Genomic DNA, 11,918 nt, shown 5'->3' with positions numbered 1-11,918 from the left:
ATCCTTGATTGCTTCTCTGTTCCACAAGACATCATGCTCCTCTATTACACTGGTGTTCTTTTCATGTAGTAGCAGAAATTAGCAAATATTCTAGAATCCTTTATAAAATGCATGTATGCCAGAGAGTGGGAAATAAATCCCACAGAATTTTAGGGGTCTGTCACTCTGGTAAAATCTCTGAGGGTCCAATTATTCAGACATGATGATATATTTCTTCAATATGGAAGGACATGTTTCTGAATCTGATACCTCCTACTTCTAGAAATAGAGACACAATGCTTAGGGGGCCTTTTTGAATACTGGAGGCAACATATGCATTATTTGGCAATCGGGATGAAGTGCTGATAGAGACATGGCGTTTGGGAGAGAAAGGATGAGCGCTTTGTGAGATGATGTAGGGGATGTGAAAATTCTCACTCAGAGCTGTTAGCAAATGTTCCCAAGTGGTGAGTGAGAGGGTCTTGGTAGAAAGGGCCCTTCACTTCTCTTCTTGTTAGTGACTGTTGAAAGGATGAATAGTGAAGGTAGGATTGAAGAAAATGCTGCCCAGTTGGTGCTTTGATGGTCCTGCGCCCTCCAGGTGGGAGGAAAGCAGAACACTGTCATGACAATAGAGAAGTAAGTTCTGCAGCTTCAGCTTAAGGACAACGTGGCTGTAGCTACTGAGTCAAATAGCTATACTTCACCCAAAGTGGAAATATATAGTGTTAGGAATGAGGATCGCGAGCTTTGGTGTGTGAAAACATTAGAGGTTTGTCTGATTGAGCTGTATGGACAGCTGCTCACAAAAGAAATTAAATGCAGCACTTGCTGCCCTGGCCAGTGTGGCTCAGTTGGTTGAGCATCACCCTGTGCACTGAAAGTTTCCATTCCCGGTCACAGCACATGCCCAGGTTTCAGGTTCAGTCCCCATTTGGGATGGATACGGGAGGCAACGGATCGATGTTTCTCTCTCACATCTACACTTGTCTGTCTCTCTCCCCCTCTCCCTTCCTCTGCCTCTAAAATAAAATAATAATTAAAAAGGCAGTGCTTGTTTATTGGCATGACATGGCTCTTTTATTCCACACCCCCACCCTTCAAACCACACTACCCTGATAACCCTGATATCTGCTTTTTTAAGGAGAAAGATGTTTCGGGGTGATAGTGCAGGACTGGTAGGACCTCACTCCCAGGGTGGCCTTTCCTCCCCTAGCATATCACTAGTCATGCAGTTTGGACCCCCTGCCCATTCCTCCCTAGAGATAACATTTAGACTGTTCTTCAGTTTCACTAGCTGTATACTGTCATGTTACATGGAATCAGGCTTTTGCTTTTGTCTTTATTTGGAAGTTATGTATGGATAGTTGCCAAGTTGGATTTGTTCTGTGTCAATATAACTCAACTGGAACTACGTTTTGCAGAATTTCCTTCTATATATATGTTTGTTTAGGATTGTGCAGATTGAGAAATCTGTACAATATTTGGAAGCTGAAACTGAAACATCTGCCATTTTTATGCTTGGGGTAAGAATAAGTTTAGACACTATTGCAGCTCATGAACATTGTCATCAATCAACTGGCTCACATTGTTAGTACAGGATAGCAGGTCCTCCAGCTTCCTCTAGGTCACTGTTTTCTGCTTCTCTGACTACTGAGTCAGTTGAAATGGCACCATTTTCTCCTGAAGGTCACTCAGATTACTGGAGTTAAAAGCTTAGGTACGGGGAGACTCAAAGGTGGGTTTCAGTGAATTTTTGGGAGCCCCAGCTTGTGTTCATGGATTCTAGTTTGTCCTCAGTCTTCTCTACCTCTCATCCATCTTCCTACCTAACTGCCTACACTGCTGGTGCAGATGTGCCCTGTGCTACAACGGGCTCCAAGTCAACAGAATTACATAAAACATTTACCTAATTACCAAAATTATGTAAGGTCAAATTCATATAGAAGCCCTCTTATTTGACACTGTTTTTAGTGGTCTTCTTCACTTATAAAATCCTGACTGATACAAAGGAAGAGAAAAATGTGATACTCTTAGTAGAGGCATTTTATCATTTGATGTACATATGAAAAACATCTTAGTAAACTAGATATGGTAAAGGTCTACCTTAATTTGTTAAATAGTATTTCCAAAAGATCTCCATTCAGCATCACGCTTGATGAAAGACTGAAAGTGTTCATGTGAAATCAGGAATAAAACAGGTGTGCTTATTATTACCACTTTTATTTATCATCTTACTAGAAATCCTAGCTTGTATAATGATGCAAGAAAATGTAAACTGTAAGAATTAGAGGGGGCTGAATGAGGCTTAATTTGTGTGATGGAAAGATTTGACTTTGGGTGGTGAGCACACAGTGCGATATACAGATCTTGTATCAGATATCTGCACCTGAAACCTATATGATCCTATTAACCAATGCCACCCCAATAAATTTAATAATAAAAAATGAATTGGAAAAAAAGAAATGAAATACTACTTATTTGAAATAAGTACTCATAAGTACTCATTATGTATTTCATTTCATTTCTTCCAATGAAATACTACTTATTTCAAATAAGTAGTATTTCATTTGAAATGAAATGAAATACATAATGAGTCCAAGGTAATCTAGAAATGAACTATTGTTGTTAAAGAGATGAATTTTTACATGTGGAAGTTTATTAGTCTACTTGGGTTACCATAATAAACTCACAGATTGGGTAGCTTAAATAACAGACATTTATTTTCTCACAGTTCTGGAGACTAGAGTCCAAGATCAAGTTGCCAGGGTTGGTTTCTGGTGAAGCCTCCTTTCTTAGTTTGTAGATGGCTGCCTTCTTGCTGTGTCCTCACACAGCCTTTCCTCTGTGTTTACACAGAGGATGAGAGAAAGAGATCTCTGGTGTCCCTCTCTTTTTATAGGGACACTGGCCCCATGGCATTATAGCCTTTTATGGTTTCATTTAACCTTAATTGTTTTACTAAAGGTCCTGTCTCCAAATATAGTTACACTGGAGGTTAGGGCCTCAACAAATGAATTTCGAGGTGGCGCATAATTCAGCCATAAGAGAGACTATTCATTCCGACATTATTGCAGCAAAAGCAGGAGACAGTTTAAATGACTACCAACAGTAAAATGGATAATTGTATTGTGTTTTTTTCTTAGTATGGACTAAGGAATGCTATATGGCAATAAATGAGAAAGAAACTTTACTACACAAAACATATTATAATTCTACTGTTAAGTTAAAGAAGTTGGATTCTAACTAGTACACACTATCTGATTCCATGTATATAATGTTCATAAACAGACTAAAATAATGTGTGATGACAGAAGTCAGTATACCAACTACCATTCCAGGGAATACAGTAACCAAAGAGTGTGAGGAGAGTACTGGGTTTTGAAAATGTTCTTTTTGTGTGTGTATGTGTTGTGATTATACAGGTGTGTTCACTTGGTAAATGTTCGTCCAGCTGTACACTCATGATTTTTGGACCTTAAAATGTATTTCAATAAAGTTACATTAAGATGAACACTAAAAATTAGGGAAATAGCACTCTTTTGGGAGCAATTGTCTTTGAAATTCTAGTTTTGAGTGAGTCAAGTTAATAATAAAGTAAAATCTCTGCATGAAAGCTTAAGTATTAAAAGTGCATCAATTAAAAACCAATAAAACCACCTGGCCGAGTGTGGCTCAGAGGTTCAGCATCCACCTAGGATCCAGGAGATCCCGGTTCAGTTCCCGGTCAGGGCACGTGCCCGGGTTGCGGGCTCGATCCCCAGTTGGGGGCGTGCAGGAGGCAGCCGATCAATGACTCTCTCATCACTGATGTTTCTATCTCTCTCTCCCTCTCCCTTCCTCTCTCTGAAATCAATAAAGATATATTTAAAACAAACAAAAAACCAAAAGACCAGTAAAACCAACCAACACCATTAGTTGTGACGCTTCCCGGTACCTTCCCCTTCCTTAGGTACTTTCTTGCCTTGTTTACAGCTCTATTACACATAATGTTCAAGGGCTCCAAACTGTATTTCTACATTTTGTTTTTCAGGAGATGCTTAAATTTCCTACATCATTTTTTAAAAAATTTTTATTATTGAAAGTGTTCTTTCTCTCCATCTTTGCTTTTACAACGTGTACCTAGTCTTCAAAACTCAGACATGTGGTTTTTTCTCTCTAAAGCCTTTTAGCATCATCTCAGCCAGAAGACAATATCCACAGCTCTCTGTGACAATTACTGGACTTTGTTTGATAGTATACATGTTTTAAATGTGTCTAATATCTTTAATAATAAGCTATATAAAACAAAAAATACCATCGGCACGTAGTAATATTTGGAAAAGAGAAAATGTCAGCGAGTTGTTAAAATAAATGAATTAAATTTTGAATAGAAATTAACTTAGAATTGGGATAAAAAATCTCTCAGGGAATGAAACAGAAAGAAGATAAATATTAATATTAATATTGAGAGTTTCTATGTATTGACAGTTTTTTAAAAGTTTTATTTAAGTATACTTGGTATAGAATCTTAAATTGGTTATATTAGTGTCAGGTGTACAATATAGTGATTCAGCATTTTTATTACCTACATTGTGATCAACTCACTAATTGCAGCGATCATCTGTGATCATGTAAACTTATCACAGTATTGGTGACTATATTCTTGGCAGAGTAAAGGAAACACAGGATTGGTGGTGGAGAAAAGGCAACCCTTGAGCACTGTTAGTGAGACTGAAAACTGGTACAGTCCCTGTGGAAAACAGTATGGAGATTCCTCCAAAAACTAAAAATAGATATACAACCCAGCAATTTCACTTCTGGGTATTCATCCAAAGGAAACAAGAACACTAATTTGAAAAGATATGTGCACCCCTATGTACATTGCAGCATTATTTACAGTTACCAAGATGTGGAAGCAACCTAGGTGTCCATCAATAGATGAATGGATAACAATGATGTGACTTCTCTCTCTCTCTCTCTCTCTCTCTCTTCCTCCCCCCTGCCATACACACACACACGCTGGAATATTACACAGCAACAAAAAAGAACACAATCTTGCCATTTGTGATAACATGGATGGATCTAGTGAGTATTATGCTGAGTGAAATAAGTCAGGCAGAGAGAGACAAATATGTATGGTTTCACTTATATGTGGAAACTTAAAAAAATCAAACAAAACAAAAACAACCTCATAAGAACAGAGACCAAAGGGATGGTTGATAGTTTTAAAATATTTGACAGCCTCTTTTGAGTGGTCTAATGGGCCCTAGATCTCTAGGAAGAGGATTCTCTAAAGGATAACATGTAGAAGTGAGAAAACACTGAGTGTAACTTGGCCACACAGATGAAAACTTCTGTCTGGAGCTTTCTCTGTTTCTCCCTAATCTGAAATTTACTAGTTCTAAATTCCCTACTTTGTATATATGCTCAAAATTTCTAAGTCAAATTTGCCTTCTCAGTTTTTAAAACACACGCCCAACTTATTTTATTAATTAGAATTGCCAGTAGTCAAATAAAGATTCAGTGAGGTTTATGTAATGCTACCTTAAACAGAAACCTGCCTAGTTTTATAGATTGGTTATGTCAATATATATTTAAAAATCATTTTTTTTCAAATAGCATACCTATATTAAATTAGTAAAGGGAATGTGTGTTCTTCCTTGCCAACTAAAAAGAAATAAAATGTTTTCTCACTTTTAAATATATGTGACTATAAAAAAAATGTTGTGTTTCAGAAATTGGAGAAAGAGCCTAATATACTTAATAAATACTTTCAACTTAAGAAAAATTTCAAAAACTCTTTAGTACTTTATGTCCAAGGGTCCTCATTGTTATGAATCTTGAGTGTTCTTGGAAGCAGTACACTGTGATAGCCTATCTAAATGAGGCTTTTGAATGATTTTAAGAATCTCATTAATCATCATAATAATTCTAGAGGCATTTTTCACAAAAGAAGTATTAACTGTTTTTCAAAATTATTTGGAGTAGAAGAAAAGTTGGTCCCTTTTCCTAATTTGTAATTCTCATGAAATGTGAAAAACCCTTGTATTTAATGTACTACAGGACTGCCTGTGAACTCAGTTTTCATCTCTGTTGCCCATAACAGTAGTAATATAACAGAGAGATGTATAGTTTTGGTTTAGATTCTATATAACTGGGCAGTTTCCTGTCAATTGTATCACTTTACCTGTGATCATTTTATGTGTCTTGTTTAATAATGCTGCTGCTTCTGTGCTTTTGGATTCATATGTAAAACAAAATGAAACAAAACAAAAACTCAGAAAAATTTAATTCAAGTTGTGCAGGCTTGCAGACATCAGATCTTTAATATGAAAGAAAGCTTCTGAGAGAAATGGCAGAGGAAGTGTGTGTATATCTATCAAAGAAAACTACACTAAACTCCAACTAGAGAATGATATAATCATCAGTTAATAAGCTCTGGACAAAATTCACAAAATAAAATATAGTTTGAACAAAAGAGATAAAGAAAGGCAAGGTGTTCTCTATGGATTTTACTCTTGCACGTATTTTAAACTTTGGTAAATATGTGGAAGATTTTACAAGACTACCTGGACTGCGCCTTGAAGGAATTGCAAATAGGGATCATCAGGAGTAGAGAGACTGGTGGAAAGGGCCTTTTTTATTTTCCTCTCTGACTCACCTTCTTAATGAGGAGAGATGAATCCTGGAGGCATGCCTATTTGGCAGCTGCAGAGCAGAGGTGAGTATCTGCAGGGGAAAAAAAAGCATTGACCTAGAAACAAAAATAAAAAATAAAAAGTTCTATGCATTGAGGGATTTATTTTACCCTGACTTCTAATCAAAATGACTTTACCCAGAAGCAGAGAACAATCTGATGCTTACATAGTAGACTTGGCATAAGGTACAGAAATAAATTCACACCCACAAAAATATTCCCAGGTTGTAACTGTTCATATTGCCAGTTCCTTCTGTAATGCACTCTGGGAGTTCAATTTTAAAACTAAAACAAATACCATCAAAGCCCTATTCTTCAAACAATAAGGGAAATATTCAATTAAAGCCTGGAAAAAAATGAAAGGACAAAATAGATTCTACCCACATGGATAAAAATTCAGAGTAGATCCAGACTTATCTATAATATAAGACAGATTCAGTGGGATTTACATAATATACATTAGCACAGAAAATTGTCCAGTTCTACAGGTTGGTTACATTATATAAGTCAACTTCAAATATCATACCTGTGCTAAATGCATAAAGAAAATGTTAGTTGATCTTGTTGCAGGATTACTTATGGATCCTATTAAAAATACAGATATACTCACATTAGGAATCTATTTACAATGTCAGAGTTTGAAAAATTTCTGCATCTGTTTGACATTTTTATTTTATGAATTGAAAAAAATTTAAGTATTAAAATATTTTTTAAACTATTCGGGTAATTCTGACACACAACCAAGTAGCACAAACTGAGTTCTACTCTCTTTCGTTTATAAATTCATGGTAATTCTTAGGACTGAACAAAAACAATCCTTGTGAAGGTGTTAACCTGTATATGGTAATTAAACTGATTCACTGTCATGGTGATCCCATAACTTCAGTTTCACAGATGGACTACAATAATTTAGATCAGAGATTGTCCTGGTGAAAAGCAAGTATTATATTATCTGCCATATGAATACTACTATTCTACTCTCTTCCATCTTTTACCCTGTAATCTACCTTGCTTTGTATCCACCTTCCCACCCCCTCTTTCTCTCTAACTTTCTATTATCCTGTGTCCTTTATTGAGTGGACATTTTCTCCACAACTTCCCAAGGAAATATGAAAAATTAGAAATTTAGTATCAGAAGTATGCATGTCAAATAATGCTAGGTGCTTCTTTATGAGAAATAAAAAAGTAAACAAATTATTAAAGCTGCTGTTTATAGACCTGACAGAAACCTAGAAGAAGGTAATTATTATTTCGTAACAAATCAGTAACACTATCCCGTTTCCCAAATTTTAGGCCATCCATTGTAAATGCTCTCTTAAAATATATATCCCTTATTTATTTACTTATTCATTTTTATTTATTTTTTAATCCTAACATGAGGATATTTTTTTCCATTGTTTTTCAGAGAGAGTGGAAAGGAGAGAAAGAGACAGAAGCGTCATGTGAGAGAAACACGTGGATTGGCTGACTCCTTAACACGTGCTGACCTGGGCTGGGGACGGAGCCTGCAACCGAGGTACGTGCCCTTGGCTGGAATTGAACCTGGGACCCTTCAGTCTGTGGGCCGATGCTCTAATCACTGAGCCAAACCAGCTAGGACCCGATTTTTATTTTTAAAAAGTGTCACAGATAGTTACTGGTAAAATAACCAGTATACCCATTATAAAAATGCGGTATCATGTTTATTTTTATACCATGTAATATATCAGCAGGATAAATCTGCACAGACCCTCTAGTTTCTGACAGTGAGCCATCTATAAGCATTAACCTTGGTGAAAAATAGATTTTTTTGAGGGATTTTATGTAATTTTTAGTGCAGAATGCTAATACAGGCACAGAAGAAATGAATGATAATGTTTAAGACACTGATTTATATTTAAAAAGATTAAGCAACAGAGGTTAAAAAATGTTTCTGATTGAAAATAAAAGATGTGGAATCTAAAAAGAAAAGTCAAATTCAAATACAGAGAACAGACTGGTGGTTGCCAGAGGTGGGGGTTGGAAGGTGACAAAATGGGTGAACTTGGTCAAAAAGTGCAAACTTCCAGTTATAAGTTCTAGGGGAGTAAAGTGCGGCCTGGTGACCCTAGGTAACTATGAAGTATGGTATATTTGAAAGGTATTAAGAGAGTAGCTCTTAAAAGTTATTACACAAAATTGTAACTACGTGAGAGGACAGACATTAGGTAAATTTAGTGTGATAATCATTTTGCCATATATATATATATAGAATCATTATTTTGTACACCAAAAACTAATACAATGTTATATGTTAATTATATCTCAATAAAAAAATAATAAAATTATTTCTTTAAAAAAGTAACTGATGTGACTGTGTTTAGGTGATTATACTAAATACAAGAATAAAATAAGTATCACATGCAATTGTTCCCAAGACCTGGTGTAAAGTGAAAGGTCTAAGCAGGATTTGAAAACATTTTTTTAAACATAAATAAAAGCCTCCAACTTTTCCAAAATATCTGAAGTGTTTATTTTTTCTGTGTGCCATTAAGGAATTCCTCAGGAGATATTTTTTTCCAGAGTAACTTCAAGCTTCTAGCTCTGAAGTTGAGAAAAAAAGAGTCAAATACCTTTATAAATGGGAAAATTGAAAATTTGAAAACAACACATAAGTACAATACACACACAATTAAGAAATTATAAATTTCAGTGAAAATGTGATAGAACTACCTAGAAAATATTTTTATTTTTATTTCTTTCTTTTCTTTCTTTTTTTTTTTTAAGGAGAGGATTTTTCATTCCTGGATACAATGATATTTAGATGTAAAAAAATAAATTTCTCATAAGATGTTATTTGAGCCCTAGTCGGTTCAGCTCAGTGGTTAGTGTCAGAGTACAGGCTTAAGGGTCCTGGGTTCGATACCTTGGTAGCGGCTCGATCCCCAGCCCTGTCAGGGCATGTGTGGGAGGCAACCATTTGATGTCTCTCTCACATCAATGTTTCTCTCTCTCTCTCCCCCTCCCACTCTCTCTGGAAAACAATGGAAAAAAATACCCAATGGAAAAAGTATCCTTGGGTGAGGGTTAAAAAAAAATGTTATTTGATAGTTTTTTTATGTTATTTTTTCTGTTTGTCCTGATTGATAGATATAAGTTGATGATTAATATACAGGTCCTAATTAGTTTACTTTCTAATGATTAGTAGTGAATAGGTTCAAAGTTTAATGATATCTTAACTTCAAAAAATAAAAATGTACTACAAATTCTTGTGAAATGATTCTTATGCTAGATATATATTTAAGCCGCTAAAAACATATAAATATGAAATTATATAATGCAACAATTACTCATGAAAAAACTAAAGAGAAGCTAGTGGGCAATTTCAATATTAAATTTAAATGTTTAAGTAATCAATATTTATTGTGAATATTTTTTAATTTTAATAAACAGCTAATAAATTCTAAACATTTTAAAGGCATAGTGTGTGAATGTAGATGTTTTTCTAATTACATTATTGCTGAAATTTCGCATGTTTCAGTGTCATATATATTAGCAGTTATATATTTTATTTTATCTAAACTTTTAGCTGCATTGCAGTTTGAGAAATACAACTGCCTTCCAACTAATGGGATTTAAACAATGAAATGAAATCCCTGACTCTAATACTACCTTGCTTGAAATCTTTCTCTTTGAGATGATATCTAAGTGCACTAGCTCACCCGATGCTATTTTTACTTCTGTGATTCCATGGTAACAAATTATCTTCATCTTAACCAGGGTTTCTCACGCAAAGTCTCCCAAAGTGAAGCTGATCTATAGCTAATAACATAGAACCAAGTTAAGGTATTTATTTTGGGGAGTGAACTTAACAACATGAACTTTGCCCAGGACCCAGGTAGAAAAAAATATAACTTGGAGAGATATGATCTTTAATAAATTAGATTGGCTCATGTCTGAATAAATCTAAATCAGAAGCTCTAACATTTTATTTTATATGAATACTATTTGTTGCCTATTGCAGTAAGTAAACATATTTATATTTGTTCAATATATCTGAATGATACAGGAAAATTATTTTTATAAGGGCTATATATAAAAAGTAGATTTAAATATGAGTTTCTACATGCCAAAATTTCTCAAATTTAGAATTAAATAATAATAAAATGTTTCATATATGGACGTTACATGGAAATTCTTCAAGTTGAGTTCAAAATTAATTCAACCATAGGAGCCAAGCTCTGTCTGTGAATTGGTTTTCTATAAAGATAAAGTAGTAGCAAATTGTCCTTTATTTATACTTCATTTAATATTGCTTTATTTTATTTTTTATTTTTTTAAATATATCTTTATTGATTTCCGAGAGAGGAAAGGAGAGGGAGAGAGAGAGATAGAAGCATCAATGATGAGAGAGTCATTGATCGGCTGCAGCCCGCAACCCGGGCATGTGCCCTGACCGGGAATCGAACCCCTATTGCCTGGATGCCAGGTTGACGCTCAACCGCTGAGCCACAGCCAGCCGGGCGTTTTTTTTTAATTTCAGAGAATTGAGGTAGCAATTTAGAATTTCTTTACTTTTCAGGTCAGAAATGTCAGATGAAGTTATAGTCTATATTAGTCATTTTTTAATATTTGTATGTTGTTATATATATATATATATATATATATATATATATATATATATATATATATATATATAATTTAGTAAACCATTTTTCTTTGGATGTATAGGCTATTTCAATATTTTTCACTTATTAACAAAATTGTGATGGCTATCTTCTTGAATACAGCTTATAATTATTAGTTTGCTATTATTACTTTGATATTCTAAGATGTAAGATATCAGGGTCAACTAATTTGAACACAACTTGTTTTTCCAAATGATAATGCATTATACATTTTCAGAGTTTAGAGTTCAAGATGCCTCACAAATTGAGCAACCAGTTCATAGCAAGGTTTTTCAATATGCTGAAGTCCAACTGCTTTGTGTAGCTGGGCGCTATACATGTAAACACATAATAAATTAAACGAATCAGGGTATCCACAGGGTTTCTCCTTCAGTATTAGAATACATACATGTCTAACTGGTCACAGTTTTAGATAGTGAGTGATCTTCAGATAGTAGAAGGCTAAACTGGGTAAAACTTTTATTTTTAAAAAATAATTTTTATTTTTAATTACAGCTGACATATAATATTAATTTCAGGTGAACAACATAGTGATTAGACATTTATGTAACTTATGAAGTGATCAACCCAATAAATCCAGTTACCCATCTGACACCATACATAATCATTACAAT

The sequence above is a fragment of the Miniopterus schreibersii genome, assembly GCF_964146895.1.
Source record: "Miniopterus schreibersii genome assembly, chromosome: 2".
Lineage (NCBI taxonomy): Eukaryota > Metazoa > Chordata > Mammalia > Chiroptera > Miniopteridae > Miniopterus > Miniopterus schreibersii.
This window is presented reverse-complemented; position numbering follows the sequence as displayed.